The following is an 18,549-nucleotide window of genomic DNA, read 5'->3' as shown; positions in this document are numbered from 1 at the left end:
CATCTCCAGAGATCGATTTGACTTTATCTTTTCCAATTCGCATGTATGCAACAATGGCAATTTAGATAAATCAGACCGTTTTGGGAAAATCCGCCCATTACTGTGTATGCTGAATGATAGATTCAAACAATTTGCGCCTCACGTGCGGCATCATTCTGTCGATGAATCGATGGTCCCATACTTCTGATTCAAATTTTGGTGTAGAGGCACAAGTGATGGATATATTATTTGACTCGAACCCTACCAAGGAGGTGGCACGTGTATTAAGGATTATGAAACGAAAGGTATGTGGGACGGTGTTCTAATGACTCATGTTGACCAGTTACTTCCACGTGTTCCATACTGCATATACTTTGATAACCTCATTAACAGCGTCGAACTACTACATGACCTAAAAGAGAGGGGTGTGGAAGCAACAGGAACAATAAGAGGAAACACAGTTAAGAATTGTACTATATCATCTGTAGATAAAATGATAAAAGAAAATAGACGATCATATGAAGTTTGTTCTGACTCAGCATCCGGGATTTCCATTGTACGTTGGAATGATAAACAATGTTGTTACTGTAGCCACCAACTTTGACAGAGCGCAACCACTACGCTCTGTAGCAAGATTTTCCAGGGAACAAAAGAAAAGGATTAGTGTGCCTCAACCTAACTTATTACACTCGTACAATACTCATATGGGAGGCATAGATCGAGCTGACCAAATGCATCCCTATATAGATGCTTTATAAGAGGAAAAACGTGGTATTTCCCGATCATTGCACATTTTATAGACATTGCAGAGCAAAATGTCTGGGATCTTTACAAACACAACGAAGAACACTTAGATCATCTGACATTTCGTCGTCGAATTGTCACTGCAATTCTGGAAAGTAACAAGAGTGTCACAACCCTCAGAGGACATCCTAGTAAGAGGGCAAAGCTAGATTCTATATTTGATGGAAAAGAACATTATGTTGCTGAATTACCAGTGGACGAGATAACAAAAAAGAAACAGCAGCTAAAATGTCGAAGTTGCCACAAAAAAACTACTACTATGTGCTTTTTGTCTTACCATACTAGTGCATAAAATATGTTTATAGGTTACTTTCTTTGTTTTTTTTTTTTTTTTTTTTTTTTGTATTTATTAGCTGTTTCAGCTCATAACTCAAATTTATTTATGTTTGTTTGAAAGTATGAAAACCAAAACAAGTTAATTGTGCAATGTCATATACTTTAAAAACATGTTCCCTTTTTGTCCTGACATCCTTCTGGAAGGACGCCCATTTTTGGAAATGCTAAATAAAAATAAATACTCAAAATTGTTTTTACTTTCTTCCTTACAACCTTGTGAATGAATGCAGATAAGATATAAATCAATTTTGAAAAAAAAAAACAAATAATTCAGGACTGTCTGGGTTAATGTTGTAATGTTTCTTTACTTTGGGCCCATAAAACTCGTCCGCACAAATCTCGCCCGTAATACACACGGGCGTTAGTTTTCTGCGTCACTTTGATTTTTCAAAGTTTCGTGGTACAAATCTCCTACCGTGAAATGATGAGCTACCGCTACCACTGCCTCTACCTTTTTGTATCATATTCACCCAGTAACGTTTGTTCTCCGGTTGTTCATTCTGATCCTGATTTGCTCTCGTCCCGTTGTTATTGTTTTGACGATAATCACGGTTTCCTCTCCAGTGATCCTAGTCTTCTACTCTTTCCAAAAATGATGAGAAGCTTTTATGGTTACTTCCCACATAACGTTTTGAATCGTCCAGTAGCTTTTTTCATAGTTCTCATACTATTTTGGTTTCTGTTCGCCTATTTCTTAATTGGGTAAATTTTTGGTACCACATATTGCAAAATTCTTTCAAGGAGTTCCTTCCTTTATTATGATAAAACCTCGCCATGATAAATTCTCTCCATAGGTAGTCCTGCTCCTGTTCTAACCAATATTCCTCAATAAATTTTTGTTTAAACCCATCAAAAGACGTCTGGTCCGTATCTAGACTTAACTCCCATCTTTTTGCATCACCTACTAGGGCACTCATAACCATATTAATTTTTTTCTTGAGCCGTCAAATAATCAGGGAAATTCCTCTCACAATTTTTCAAAAAGTCTAAGGGGTGCTATCCATTATCAGTTACATAATTTGACATCCAGGATGGAATCTAACAATATGAGAGAAGGAAAGTTGCTACTCACCATATAGCGGAGATGTTGAGCCGCGATAGGCACAATACAAAGATTCACACAAACATAGCTCTTGGCCATTAAGGCTTTTCTCAGCAGTAGACACACATATACCCATGTGCGCACACACACACTCGCACTAGTGGAACTAGCACACACATCTGCAGTCTGAGAGAGCTGAAACTAAACTGCTAGCAGCAGCACCAGTGCATGATGGGAGTGGCAACTGGGTGAGGGTAAGGAGGTGGCTAGGGTGGGGAGGTGAGGGATAGTATGGTGGGAGTGGCAGACAGTGAAATGTTACAGTTTAGACAGAGGGTAGGAGAGAAGGTGTGGAGGGGGGACAGGGTAAGTAGCGGAAAGGAGAGAAATAAAAATAAAAAAAATTAAAAAACTGGGTTTGGTGGTGAAATGACAGTTGTGTAGTGCTGGAATGGGAACATGGAGGGGGCTGGATGGGTGAGGACAGTGACTTAACAAAGGTTGAGGCCAGGAGGGTTACGGGAGCGTAGGATGTATTCCAGGTAAAGTTCCCACCTGCGTAATTCAGAAAAGCCGGTGTTATTGAGAAGGATCCATATGGCACAGGCTGTGAAGCAGACATTGAGATGAGGGGTATCATGTCTGGCAGCGTGATCATCTACAGGGTGGTCCTCTTGTTTTTTGACCACAGTTTGTCGGTGGCCGTTCATGCGGACAGGCAGCTTGTTGGTTGTCATGCCTACATAGAATGCAGCACAGTGGTTGCAGCTTAGCTTGTAGATCGCATGACTGGTTTCACAGGTAGCCCTGCCTTTGATGTGATAGGTGATGTTAGTGACCAGACTGGAGTAGGTGGTGGTAGGAGGATGTATGGACAGGTCTTGCCTCTAGGTCTATTACAGGGATATGAGCCGTGAGGTAAGGGATTGGGAGCAGAGGTTGTGTAAGGATGGCACAGAGAAGCATTCCCCTTGTAACTCAGTACCATCCGGGACTGGAGCAACTGAATAACATTCTCCGCCATGGTTTCGATTACCTCTCGTCGTGCCCTGAAATGAGAAATGTCCTACCCACTATCCTTCCCACACCTCCTTCCGTGGCATTCTGCCATCCACCGAACCTACACAATATACTCGTCCATCCTTACACTTTCTTTCTCTCTTATGGCTACATAATTTGGTTTTCCCCTCATCTTATGTTCAAGATTGCTCACTTTACCTTGAATCTGTGAAGTGTTTTGTTCACACTTCTTTCAAAAGTTGCTAATGGTTTACTCAATTCTTTTTCGGAATCAGTCACCATCTGTCTCAATTGAGAAATTTCAGTATTACATTTATTTATTAATTCGGTTTTGAGGCCGATAACTTTTTCATCAACTTTTGTTATTACCAAAGGTTCTACATTGTCCTCTATTTTCATTATTTCTGTGTCAAATCTATCGTTAATGTCGCCAATCTGTCCTTGCATAGTGGCAACATTGTTATTAATAGTATTCATCTTAATTTTTAAATACTTTATTTCATTTGCTCACAATGCCTACTTTGTAGTATACCTCTTCAATTTGTCAACTAATTTTAACCCCTTGCATTTCAATTTGATGGCCTTGTGCTTTAATCTGATTACCTTGCGTTTTCTCAAGTACTTTAATCTGATTGTTAATATAATTACTGTGTGCTGCAAATTGTTTGTTAATATTCCTACCTTGTTCTGCAGTTTGTGCAGCTAACATTTTTGACAATTCGGTCATGTCTAGTGGTTTTTCGCTTTCTTGTTCTAAAGTGTCATTCAGATTTTGTTTCTAGCGATTCACTCATTTTACTCTTGACTTTTGATGAATTAAACATATCCATTGAGTTGTTGACTTAACCACTGTCTACGGTTGTGTTATCTTTCCTGCCTTGTTTTATATGTGACGAGTTCATCATTTGAATTTGATCGTTCACGTGCGTATATTACTCCACGAAAGCTTGTTGCCGTCTTGTGGCATCATCTGTGTTCTTGTCTAGTGAACTATTGCCACATAGTGCACTCTCTACTTTCTCGTCCTGCTCGTTCTGGCCTACTGTCGTTTTTGTATCCATTTTAACTTTGTCACTATTTTATATTCTATCTTAAAAATACTTGGGAACTTTTCTATTAATTATTTTTCCTGATGTATTGCAAGTTCGTGCCACTGGACATACAATACTCATCTTACTATTGTTTTTCACCCAACATTTACATTCTGAACTGTACTTACGTGAGTAAAATTGATGACTGTCCTGTCACGCCGCGCCAAGTATAACTCAAGGTTGCGCACTTGCGCCAAGTATAACGCTCACACTTTACTTGACACTAACTACTATTACCCTCTGAGAGTATTTTTAGTTTTAACCATGTGTTTGTCTAATGGATAATTGACATCGGACTATAATTTTGTGTATATGGCAATTAATAGAGAGACTTAACAGGCTTTACTATGGAGATGATACAAGTAGTGAAATTCATGTGAATGAAACAAAAAACTGTTGCCAGCCTAATTAGGCATAATAATTTGAAATATTGTATCCATAGAATGTAAATATGATATTGCAAAAATGACTCATTAATTCTCTCGTTGGATAATGCACAGGATACTCATAACTACAGGGCAAACTAAGTTGTGGATAGCAGTAGTTATTATTTGCATAAATTATTAATCATATGAAGACAAATGGCTCTGAACACACAATAATAATAGTTACTATAGTAATCATTAATCAACTTAGCACTGAGATATTACCACAGTACACACTGGACTGTAGTTGGGCATGAAAAGAGTTCTGATTTAGCCGACAAATACATACCACAAATGAACTTAAATTATACTACACATACACTTATTATGCTCCCATTTTTAGAATTATCACAGATTTCTCTTAAAAGCAACTAAAACCCCAATTATCTTTTAATTGGAGAAAAGATTACTATGGGAACCCATAAACTGTTACTTTCTCTACAGGCTAACTCTGTAATTATTTTATAAACAAATTGTAATTCACTAATATTAATACCTAACCCCACTTGAAATAGTTTATATTTTTTTATCCTGTTTAGCAATTTACTCAATCACTAAGCTTAATTAACTGCATAAAATAGTTCATGGTGATAATAAATGCAAATTTACATTTCATATATGTTCAAATTATGTGCCTTTTTCACCACCTGTGAAGCAGGTATTATTACATTAACACTTACACACTCTGGCACTGATCTTTTGCACATTCTCATTTTAGAGCCATTCCATAATACCAAAAGCACCAACCAACAGCCGAATCCACATCCAAGGCAAATTTTTAATATGTATATTAGCTTCCAAATGCCTCACTTGGCACCCTTGATGTTAACCATATGACAACTAGCCACTGACTGCGTAGCATTCTCACCCAGTAGCCACCCAGATCGACCATCGAAACCACTTTTTACCGTGCGCCGAGCCACTTCCGTTCTGGAGGGAGGTTCCCTACATCTTTTATACTTCACAATACAAATCCCCTTAGCATGAACCAGCACTCAAAGTACAATTTCTCTTTCATGAGCTGACGTATGTTATAAAATTCCATTATTTTTAAATATCCGTTAGTTTTTTGAATATGTTTAGTACAAACTTCAACTTTCTCTCTTACAATTCAGTGACCTTCACTAGTAAAGAACAACCACTTCATAGTCACATACATACAGTTTCATAGTATAATCTACTTACAATCGATATTGGTGTTACTACTGTGCCAATATTATTTCATAATGTAGCACTACACGGAACACACACTACCGACTGATATCAGGACAGGGGCGATAGTTTTTTGTTCCCTTTTATACGTAATACCCCACATATTTTGAACACTTCTGTATAAATAGCATTATTATTATTCTTGTTATTATCCTACTGGATCTTTTTGTGGTTTCTAAATGTAAATTCATTCTATGTGTATTTGTTTCACAGAAGAGAGTTCCATAGATTAGAAATGAGTGTGTCTGTGAATACATTACTATGATGGGGTCACAATATGCTGATGAATGCTGTTTACAAGTCTCTCTCTCTCTCTCTCTCTCTCTCTCTCTCTCTCTCTCTCTCTCTCTCTCTCTCTCTCTCTCTCTCTGTATGTCTGTGTGGGGGGGGGGGGTGGGAGGGGGGGGGAGGTGTGTGTGCGTGCACCCGTGCATGTATGAGCATGCGTGGGTGCGGGAACGCGCACTCGCGACTGACCGTCTGTCCGTCCATCCACTCACTCAGAATTTATAATCGGTATTCATTCCTTGAAATTTAGTGTTTGCTACAGTCTATAAAAGTACCATATACATTTAATTTAACAGTGTCATATTTCTGTCTTCAAATTCAAATTTGTGGGATTTGCCTTCTTCTGTGCATATTTCAAGTGCACAATTATCTATGGGCATTATACTTGTTTTTGAGAATTTTTCTTATTAATTCTTTTTTGCCCAACTTAAAACAGTGGTCATTCACAGTCTCCTAGGTGTGTGGGCCACTAATTACTTTATCCCCATCCATTATTTCTACATTCTTATGCTTTTGTATCTCCCCCCTTGTTTCCTATTTTATGACACCTTAAACTGCTTCACGTGTGTTATTATTTTTGTCATTAAATAACCTTTTACAGCAGTTAATACTCTTTTTGTACTTGTGACAAAAGTTCAATACTCTTTTTCATGAATCTGAGGTACTTAAGGGTTTGGGAGGACTTTTTTCTATATGTATTTGTTTTAGTCAGTCATTGGTACTGATGTGGGCACTTTCAAAAATTTATTTCCAAAGTTGCACTTAAATAATGCTGAGAACTGAGAGAACTGGCATTTTTGTTGGTTTCTCTACACGCCTAAGTCCAGCTTCGGTTTTACAGACCAGATTTTACATCTATATGTGTATTCTGCATGTCAGTGAGAAATATGAGGCTGAGGGTATTGTACCACAGGTGTCATTGTCACGCATCTTTATTATTTGGCACAAATGGTCTGAGATACCAAGATCTTTTACAATTACACCACACTTTTTCCTGTCGACATTTGTGGCCACTTGATCAGTTACTGATGATGCTGTTATTGTATTTAAGGTTGTTGCAGAGATGACAAGATTGTGAAGGCTGTTTATAATGCATCTCATAGCTTCATCTGTGATATTTGTATTTATAGCTCCACACAAAATAATGTTAACTTTTCTGATTAAGACTGTATACATAACTTAATTTATTGAAGAGAAGTATCCACACTACCACTAGGTGATAAATTCACGTGCAAAGCAGATTAAGTATGGTCAATGCCAAATCCTTTTTATTCAATGGCCAATATTTCAAAATCTGTCTTTCGAACAACTTACATGAATGCAGCTGAGTGACATCTTCGACAGCTGTGGCGCGAGGAACTAGCCATGTAGTTGGCAGCATTGAAACCTGCATGTTTTTCAGATATGTGGACAATACTTGTGTCCTCTTGGAAATGACAGTTTAAACAGCTTTCTAAATCATCTAAATTTGATACACCCAAATATTCACTTCTCAATGGAAGTTAAAAAGGATGTTCCATTCCTAAATGTGTTTTTCAAGAGTGGTATGACGGGACATTCCATTTGTACATTTCTCGAGTTAAACATGCCTTGCATATTTTCATTCTGTGAACACATTACACTTTTCATTCTTGCACTACGTAATGTTCAATTGGGTAAATCAATCATAGTAGGATGGGGAAGACAGCAAGCCATGTAGCACACACAAAACAATTGCCAAATAACATTAATGGTTATGTAGCTAAAAATATAAATTTGCTTATGGGAATGGATAACTAAGACTGAAATTTCAAAAAGGACAACCATTGGCAAAGTGTATAGAATGTACAAATAGAATTTGTTACTGTAGTGTGAAGGAAACAATTAGTTTTCTCCATGTACACCAGAAATGAGAAATGTGGGACGAAAAAAAAAAAAAAAAAAAAGGAAAACACGCACACATTATCAGAATGCAGTGAACAAAAGGCATGTCGGAAGAAGAAATGAAAGAACTTGATTTTGGAAACGCTTAAGACATGTAGGGATTAAAATGTAGCTCAAGTGTAGATACTGATACTTTCTTTAATTGAGTATTTGTAACAGCATCGAAGCACGAAATGCCAATCTTCCTGCCTCTACTCTGGCAAGATTTTTTACAGTGCATCCTAAACCTCACTGATTACAGGCGACTCTGTATTGTATATCTATTGATCATTTGGTACATTGTTTCTGTACAGTTAAAACAGCTAAATTTACAAAACTATATACCCATTAGTGAGTGAAAATACTGCAACTAAGTACTGACATCACTTCCATGCTGTTTGCTTCAGTGGTCAAAGACAACTACTTGTATCCAATAGTAAACTATATCCATTTGTGTATGAATAAACTGATCTTGATTGTACTAGTTTATGAACTGTTGTGACAAGGTAATTGGTTTTTGCGCTAAATTCTGTTGGTTTTTCATAATACTATCATTCATATTTTACATAGGCCTGCTACTGAAGTTCCCATGTACATCAGTGGCCTACCCCATATATGTGCAGTGACATGATTGTAGATTTAATTAAAAGTCTGTTTTTACCAGACAAGACAGGCTTCTACTACAGCCACACAAAAGACAACATACCGATACAGTTTTTTGGCCCTGTTTTCTGTGTTGAAAGCATAGTAAAAAGAGTGCGTACTCTTGGCCCGTTATATCATAAAAAGGAGACTCCTGTTGCAGATCATCTGGTAAGTAAAATAAAGATCTTAGTAGCAATTATATATAGTTTCAATCAAAAAGGAATAGTTACAGGGACTTATTAAATTTTGTTCATTTTATACATAAAGGTGGACCATGTTAACCCAAAAAAAAGAGGAGAAAAGTTATCATGGACACACAAAAGAAAGGCTGTCCAGCAACATTGGACGTTAAGAGTGTCAGGGTATTCCCCGATTATTCGATAAACTCAGCAACAGACAGTTAAAAAAAAAAAAAAAAGTGAGTATCCAACTGAATAATGTGTGTGGATATATTAGCCTGATTACATCATTAGCCTGATAAGTGACAGGTATGTCATTTGGCTAGCTCTTGTATATAAATATTTGTAATTCATTGATAAATTTTTATTGTATTAAAGGTTACTGAGAAACTGAAACGAGACTTGTAGTCGACACAGGCACCAAAACGTTATCTGCGGTATTATGTGGCTGCCTCCCAAGCAAGCCGCCATAATCATGGCATTGAATGTGTGAAAGCAATTGGACACATACAACCTTTGTTTTCAAAAGAGATCAGGGATATAGTTACAAAGTGGATGAACTCAGTTCGGATTATTAAGTTAGAACTGGAAAGATTTGTGGAAAACAATTTCACTAGGGAAAACAGACCAAATCAGATGAACATAATGTTTTACCCAACAGATCGTACAATTTATAGCCATATGTATCGGGCTCTGTTTGATTTGAAGAAAACTGTTATTGACCAAGATGCATTCAGGAATCAAATTAATGGGTGGGAAAAGGAATCGAAGGATGAGAGATTTTTTTTCAGATCATTTACAGATGACAATGGAAAAGTGCAGCCATTGCTTTTTTGTTACCAGCACACGTGGCAAAGGGAACTTTTGAAAAAGTATGGTAGGGTATGTTTGCTTGATGCAACATACAAGACAACAAAGTATGACATTCCATTACTTTTCTTGGTAGTGAAAGCTAATGTGGTGCTATTTAGTCATTGGGATATTCTTCATTCAAGTAGAAAACACTGCATCAATTAAAGAGGCTCTATGAATTTTCAAGGCATGGAACCCAGATTGGAATCCAGTTTAATGGGTTACAGATTTTTCTGAGCCTGAGATACGGGCAATTGAAGGAACATTTCCAATGTCAAGGGTTTATCTTTGTCTATTTCATCGAAAACAAGCCTGGCAACAGTGGCTTAGTAAAAAGAACAATTTAGACATACCGGGAGATAGTGAGCAAATTCTGAAGCTGTGGGAAGAAATTACTGAGTCACCATCTGAAGAACAGTTCTTAACTGCAAAACAAAATCTTCAATCTCATGAATTATTAACTAGAAATTCTGGTGCACTTGATTATTTTAATAAGCAATGGCTTTCAGTATCTGAAAGGTGGGTGAAGGCCTATGACAACAAGAAGAATTTCTTCGCCAATATACCTACTACTAATGGTGTTGAATCACTAAATAAAAAAGTGAAATTTTTTTTTTTCCTAGACATTCAGCAAATAAAACATTGACAGGTGTTGTTAAAGTTTTAATAAATGATTTCCTCCCTAGCCTGTTTAAAAAATATTGTCTGAAGAATTCAGCCGTCAAATCTTACAGCAGAGAGAGTCCTCATTTCTTGCATAACAAGTCACACGAATTTGTGACTCATGTAATGAAAAGACATTATTCAGCACAAACTGAATTTACAAAAGCTCAGTGAGGGAAATGGGTGGTGAATTTTGCAAAGCCTAATTGCACATGTGAAGACTTCCAAAGGTGGAAATATCCATGCAAACATTTCTGCGCAATTTTCATTTATTACCCTGGCTGGGACTTTATAAGTTGAATGACAGTTACAAGAACAGCCCTTTAATTTGTCTCGATGAGATCTTTGGGTTTGGCTCAAGCAACAGCCGGTCTGAAACTGCCAGCCCAGTATTACAAACTTCAGAGGATACCAGCAGTGAGGAGGCAGTAAACCAAGGCAGTGACAATCCCAGAAGCTCAACTTCATCAGAGGAGCAAGATGCACGGGAATTAGCAAGGGAGGTCATAAACCTGACCTACAACTGTAAAAACGGAGAAGCAATTGTTAGAATGCTGAACAGACTTCGAGAATGTGTGGACGATTTAACATCGCCAAACCCACAAGCTGGTGGTCTTCCATTATTAGGATCATAAAAGCGGTGTGTGTGTGTGTGTGTGTGTGTGTGTGTGTGTGTGTGTGTGTGTGTTTGTGTGTGTGTGTGTGTGTGTTTTTGCTTTGATAATGAAGTATCCTACCTCTCTGCTGAAGCAAATTTAGCTCCAAGAATATGTAAGTGAAAATAAATATATTGTGCATACATTTTCTAAAACTAATGTACTATAACTCTAATCATTGAAAGAACGACTTACTTGCATTGATGCCCATACCAATCACCTTGGACTAAAAGAGAACTAGGTCAGGGCCAGCGATAGCCAAAATGGTGCTTATCTACTGCTCATTGGTTGGCGACGTGACAGTTTTGCGTAGCCAGAAGAATGATTTTTTGACATATTGAATGAGAGACGAGAACAGACACAATATACTTCTAGTGCTGAAATTGTAAAGCATTGTTATGTTTTCTGCTTTTCAATGTATTCGTGAGTTTTGAGAAATATTTTGTGATAAGGGGCGCAAGCTATAAATTACTGATTTCAGTGATTGTTCTGCACGATGATGTCATCAGCTTGTGTATATCTCATGGATTAATTGCAGAGATATGAAAATGTCAGATGTGATGGTGAAATAACGTTTAAAGAGAATGTGGGTGGAATCGTCTGGAAGTGCAGCATAAGCCTCCACTTTGAGTAACAAGATCAATGTTTTTTTAATTCCATCGTGGAAGAAGGTGGGTGGATCTGAATCGTCTGGAAGTGCAGCATAAGCCTCCACTTTGAGTAACAAGATCAATGTTTTTTTAATTCCATCGTGGAAGAAGGTGGGTGGATCAGTATTCATTGATAGTTGCGCATGTGATATATTAAAAAGCACCGATCCACCTACCTTCTTCCATGATTTAAGTAAAAAACATTGATCCACTTACTCATTGTTCTCGTGTACATTGATTGCATACCAACTCAAAAGGAGAAAAATATTTCACTGCTTTCTCGAATATACCATGGGTTGTGACACTGTACTTAGTTTTCAGATGCTAGCACAGTTTAAATAGCTGTAACTCAAACAGGAAGCAGTTAAATATGATTCTTGTTTACAACAATGTTTCATCCTTTCTTTCAAATTTATTACATCGAAACACATATTCTGCCTACTGCTATCTCATTGGCTGTTTAACACAGCTGACACACCCTCTTTTGTTCCATTATACCTCACAAGAAGTGCTGAAAACATTCCTGTGTGAAACGTATAAGTACGCCGCTGGCCCTATTCTAGATTTTTCACGATAGTTGGTTCACAACTTGGGCTGCTTCCACATAACACCCATTGTCTAGTCTGCACAAGTGCCAACTGCCCCTAAATAACTGTTTTGCCCTTCCCCCCCCCCCCCCACACCCCTTCCTCCTCTCATAGTTCGTCATACCTTACCAAAAACTTTTCCTGTTCTAATAATATGTGCCTTATAAATCTTCCTGTAAGAAAATTCTTTCTCTGTCTGCCCTCATTCCCTCCACCTTATCTCTCGTACAGTTTCTTTGTCTTGCCTTTCACTACATATTACTATAATTACCGAAAGGTAGAGGCACCTGGAATGACTCAATCTACATGGTTCTTGTACTGTACTGTCTATATCCGAATCCCGCTTCAGCTACTGCCGGGTTTGGGTGTTGACAAGTCCTCTCCATTTGGCTCGGTCCTCCCACCACTTTTCTTCCTCCACTTGCTGACAGGTCACACCTCTCCTTTCTACAGATATTCTCACTCCCATTTTCCACCATGTTCTTGGGCGCCCTCTAGGTCTTTTCCCATCCACCTTTAGTTCTTCCATAATTTTGGAGAGTCTCTGCACATGCATCCTCGTAACATGCCCATACCATCTTAATCTCTTTCTTTCAATTTCTTCTCTCATACTTTCTTGTTTAAGGTCCTTTCTAATCTCTACATTCCTTACTCTGTCCATTCTTGTTTTTCCCATAACTGCTCTGACAAATTTCATTTCCCCTGCTTGCAGTCTGCTCCAGTCCCTTTCTGTCATTGTCCATGTTTCTCCAGCATAGGTGACAATAGGGATGTAATAATTCTTATACATTTGCTCTTTCAAAAAACTTCATTTTTCCAAATCAGGTGTTTTATTGTTTGGTAGAAATTGCCTCCCTTCTGTAACCTCCTATTAATTTCGTTAGTTGTTCTTCCATCCCTAGATATTTCATTCCCTAAATAAGTGAAACTTTCTACCACTTTGAGGGGTTCTCCATTCAAGGTAAGATTTCCGTTGATCCCTTTCTCTCTTCCAAATACCATTACTTCACTCTTACCTTTATTTATTTTTAATCCATACCTTTTCATTGTTTCCTTCCACGTATCAAGCTGTAACTGCACATCTACCTCTTTATCATCCCTTATTACCATATCATCTGCAAAAATCATCTTTTTTGTCTTTTTCTTTTACTATATCTTTAACTGCTCTATTCATTCCCTCCATCACGACATTAAAAAGTGCAGGAGATAGAATACTTCCTTGCTTAAGTCCTTGTCTTATTTGGAAGTATTCATAGTTCCCCAATGGTGTTCTAATTCTACAATTGTGTTCTCTGTACATTGTCTTTATAACATTAATGTATCCATCTTCTATATCTATCTTCTTCATTTCTTCCCAGAGTCTTTCCCTGTCAACTGAGTCATATGCCTTTTCTATGTCTATAAAAATCATTATCACCCTTTTGATATACTCCCAACATTTTTCCAGCAGTTGGTGGATAGAAAATATCAGGTCGATCGTGCTTCTTCCTTTCCTTAACCCATGCTGTTCTTCACTCAGCTCCTTTTCTATCTTTTCACTTATTCGATTTAGTAAAATTCTTTCAAAAATCTTGGCTGTATGACTCATAAGGGTTATTCCTCTGTAGTTTTTACAAAGTCTTTTATTGCCTTTCTTGAAGATGGGAACAATGTCTCCTGTTCTCCAGTTGTCAGGTATTGTACTATTTCTCCACACGCTTGATAGTACTTTATACAGCCACTGCATTCCCACTGGACCTGCTGCTCTTATCATGTCCACTGATACTTCATCAGGTCCTGGGGCTTTCCCCCCATTCATCTTCTTCACAGCTTTTTCCATTTCTTCCCGTGTAATTTGTCCTAATTCTGCTTCCCAACTTCTCTCAATTTCTCCATTATTTGTTGTTTCCTCATGTACCTGCTCCTCAGCATTTAACAGCTTCTTAAAATGTTCTTTCCAGAGGTCTTTTATATTTCCTGGATCTTCAATAATGGTACCGTCCTCTGTTTCCATCTTTACTGGTACTTCAGAAGCCTTCCTTTTATTTTTCATCATTTTATAGAATAATTTCTTATTGCTCTTCACATCTTCAAGTTTTTTTTGTAAACTCTTCCCTTGCCTTTTTCTTTGCTGTTTCCACTACTTCTTTGCACTTCTTCTTTTCCTCTATATATTTTTATGATCTTCGTCATTTTTAGTTTTCCACCACTTTCTCCATGCTCCATTTTTCTATCTAACTGCTTGGATTGTGGTATCATCCCACCAACTTGTCTGTCTTATTTTTTCCTTTCCAGATGTTCTGCCACATACTTTTTGTGCTGCTTCAACTAAGGTGTCTTTGAATAAACTCCATTCTTTTTCTACATCGCAGAAAACTTCTTTTGGAAATTTTTGTGTGATTAATTCTCTGTACTTCTCAGCACATTCACTCTCCTTCAGTTTCCAATCCCGTATCCTCATCACTTTCTTCTGTTTTCTATTTTTCACACTGATTCATTTTCCATTGTCCCACCAGTAATCTATGGTCTCCATCTGCACTCACACTTGGAATTACCTTCACATTGGTTACTTTGTCTCCCCATTCCCTATCTGCTAGAATATAATCAATTACACTCTTGGTTCTTCCTTCCCAACTGTATCTGGTGATAACATGACTTTCTCTCTTCATAAACCAGCTGTTAGCTATTTTCATTCCATTCCTCTGGAACAAATCCAGGAGTCTTTCCCCTTCTTCATTTCCGCCTCCATATCCAAAACATCCCAATGCTTGCTTCAATCCCTTTCTGTCTTTGCCTACCTGTGCATTAAAATCTCCCATCACTCTTCTACTGTACTATGGAGTACAATTTTTGATCTTTTCACTTAAAAGTTTTGTTGACCCACTGTTGTGGAATTTGCTGTATACATTCTGGTGGTGATCAGATGAAAGGAGCTCTTGTCTTAAGTAGCTAATGCCTCATCACGTGCATGAATGGACTAAATGTTGTTGTACAGTTACTCTGGCACACAATTGGCTGTTATATGCAATTCCCAAAGATTATTCAATTATTCTACCTATTTGTGTATACATATATGAATTTGTCTGAGGCTCTGGTCTGTAGATCCATCAATCACTAAAGTATTGCTATTTTCATCGGTAGTATCATTCCAGTAGCTACTTACCCCCTGCTTGCCAATCTTGTTGAGAGATCAACACACACTCCTTGAGCTGCCCTCATTTGTTATCCTGCCCCTTTAATTTCCAACAGTGAGTTGGTATAGAGCCTCACCTATTTGGAAAGATTTACCTCAGTAGCTCTGACATTTTCATTGACCTATGAAGTGCAGGGATAGGTATGTAAAAAATGGAGACATTAATCTGTTGCATGATACCACTCATTCTATGTGGGTAACTCCTAATATTTTATCAACTCATTGTATAGAGTATAGGGGTGCTTGGTAAAAGTCATGTCACACGCAGTGTTTTTTTTTTCCATACTGAAATTTTAATGACACGTGTTAAATCTTCAATTATTTCTATAAAACAACTTGTTAAGACTACCAACCATGAGGTGAAAGCAACCTTGCAGATACAGTAAACAATTTAGACAGTGTTGCAAGAGGATCGTTGATGGTTGATAATTAAAGACAATGGGCTAAGCCCTTAGTCACTGCTGATAAACGTATCCTGTTAATTGTAATTTACTACAATGAAATTTGTATGTCATGGCAGGCAGTGTTCCACACTTTGATAAAGACGAACTGACATGTTGCAGCTAATTCCACATTCACACAGTATGTTTGACATTCACTATCAAAAAACTAGAAATTGTATGGAGACAGTCTGTTGAAGATCAACTTTAATTGAGGACTTCCCAATTGTGGCAGACTTAATGAAGTAGGATATTAACATTATGAAAAGGATACGAAATGTTCTCACAAATTGATACAATGAAAAGATTGATAACTCTTAGCTTTCAGCCCAAAGGCCTTCATCTGAAGTGGAAAAATACACACACATGACCAATGTCTCTCACTACTGTGGCCAGAATGTATTTCAGATGAAGGAGCTTTGGCTGAAAGCCAAGATGGATAACAGTGTAAAATTGTTATTCCATCCTGGGCTTTGTGTTGTTATATTATTACCATTCTTATACATGTTATGTGTACTCTGCATCAAGTAGAATGAATCTGTACTATTTACCACAGTTACTCAGTGTACATACATATTATTATATTGCAAAGGAAATTTTTCTCAACACCTTGTCAGTCATATATAGATTTCAGTAGTTATAGGTAAGAATTGCAATCTACCTTTTATTTTAAAGCTGTGGGTGGTGTGGGAGTTATCCCCTTTTGCAGTTAAACATGTTACATAAGTACTTCATCATTAAATATGTTTTGTTTACATTTTTTTGCTTACTACATGAAAAAACACTATTTCACAGTTCACAGGTACTCTGCGTTCTTGTGCCACATTTAAAAGCAACATTCAGATCAGCTTTTTTGGTTCTTTTGTATTGCATGGGAGCAATGGACAAGCCACAAGTAAAGTTTACAAGAGAGTTGCAGTTGCAGATCACCTTGGCAACATCAAGGTATGTCAGTATCTGCATTGATTTTTGATTAAAATCACTTGCAGGCCAAGTTATTTTAAAGTCAATGATTGTATTCCTATTCAGGTGACACAGTTGTCTTCTCCCAGCAGCGAGAGGCAATATTGTGATCATTCCTCTGAACCTCCTTCTCTCGTGGAAAGTGTAATTGACACACAATGCATACCCAGGTGGGGTAGTCCCTACAGTTAAAAATAAGGTTGCTGTGGCACATTAACTGGTTGTGTATCATCAAGGTGCATAAAGTGATAACATTTATTTACATAAATTCTTATTACAAGGCAATTTTTTCAATTAATTTTGCTTTCTATGCTTAATCAGACCGTATCAGTCCAAGGGAAAATATAGTGAACACAAATGAGAGAGTGCTCAGCTACAGTTTCAGACAAATGGCTGAATTTTCCAGATTTTCTGTTCAGTGAACAAATTACCACATGGAGACAGAAGTGAGTATAGTATCTGATTCTGAATTATATTTTTAGGAGCATGTTATTTTACCACTTCACTGTACATGATTTGACAACTTTGTATTGTTACAGGTTGCTGCAGAAGTGGCCTTGGTGTTCAAGCAAGACAGAAAGGCAAATTTCTGAACCTTTTTTTTTTATCATGATGCTATTACATCATCCTCAGGATATGATGTAGCTAGTGCCACATTCTCAAAGTCTGTCAATGTTTATAGTGCTGTAGGTCAGGTTTATAACCAGCCTAGCCAACTGCCTTTCATCTTGTTCCTCTGATGAAGTTGAGCTTCTGGGATTGTCACTGCCTTGGTTTACTGCCTCCTCACTGCTGTGGACTATGTATGTGAATTGGACATATGAAGAAATGTCATTGTTTTATTATCCTTTTTGAGTGAAAACTAAATGTTACAGATAATAAAACAATGTGGTATCAATAACTATGAACAGTTTTCTAAATCATTTGCATTTACCCACTAGAATCCACAGATACGAAAGTAAAGTAGTTTGACTATGGTGCCTGAAAAATGTAACCAACCTAACAAACTTTCAGCTTTTAGGTTTGTTTACTTCAAAAGAGGATTACAACTTTAAAAATGGCATATACAGAGCTTACTACAGGGGAATTTCTGCACCTGGTATTGTCCTCCTGATTGTCATTTGGCCTTTCCTTTTGTATTTCTGGAGACTCTTGCTCACCTTATCATTCTTCTTTGGTACCACGATATGGGCACCAGGTAGACAGTAATCCAGTATGGTGTTTTTTGGGGACAATAACTTAAGGCTACTAATTCTGAATGTTATTAGAAATGTTGGTAGTCCGGCAAAACTTGCTACAATTCTATCAAATAATTCATGGTTGTGAGTTTGTTGTAACTCTATAATAGGTATGTTTCAAGTTGTAAATAAATTGTCCCAAGTATCACTGTTACAACTAAAGAAATAATGGTTCTAAAATTCCCCTATTTTACTTTTGTAGTTCACGATCTTTTATATCCAACTTGCCGTTTTTTACAACAAATCATGTGATCTGTCTTGTATGTTATGAGATACATTACATTTCAAATTGTAGATACCACAAGCACTTCAGTTTCATCATTGGCCACTAATGTTTTCCTGTGTAACATGTTGGCACCAATGTGGTAAGGATTCTAAAAAAAAATGTCTGCAATGTTTTGATTG

The 18,549-nt window shown here is 37.3% G+C and overlaps 1 protein-coding gene across 6 annotated transcripts in view; it reads left to right on the top strand.

Annotated features, from left to right (window-relative positions):
• LOC124798126 (ankyrin repeat domain-containing protein 1-like) overlaps positions 1–17,824 on the top strand; it is a 113,921-nt gene extending 96,097 nt beyond the window's left edge. The window contains exons 1-6 of one of the 6 annotated variants that reach the window (XR_007016918.1): positions 6,501–8,912; positions 9,012–9,162; positions 16,739–16,888; positions 16,973–17,142; positions 17,228–17,352; positions 17,446–17,824. The gene's annotated coding sequence lies outside the window, so the exon portion shown is untranslated. Of the gene's footprint in view, positions 1–6,500; positions 8,913–9,011; positions 9,163–16,738; positions 16,889–16,972; positions 17,143–17,227; positions 17,353–17,445 lie in introns of those variants that run through there. The other 5 variants (XR_007016920.1, XR_007016921.1, XR_007016919.1 and 2 more) reach the window with 5 other exon arrangements.
• The last annotated feature ends 725 nt before the right edge of the window (positions 17,825–18,549 follow it).

The sequence above is a fragment of the Schistocerca piceifrons genome, chromosome 5 (assembly GCF_021461385.2).
Source record: "Schistocerca piceifrons isolate TAMUIC-IGC-003096 chromosome 5, iqSchPice1.1, whole genome shotgun sequence".
In the NCBI taxonomy this organism is placed as follows: domain Eukaryota; kingdom Metazoa; phylum Arthropoda; class Insecta; order Orthoptera; family Acrididae; genus Schistocerca; species Schistocerca piceifrons.
This window is presented reverse-complemented; position numbering and strand designations above follow the sequence as displayed.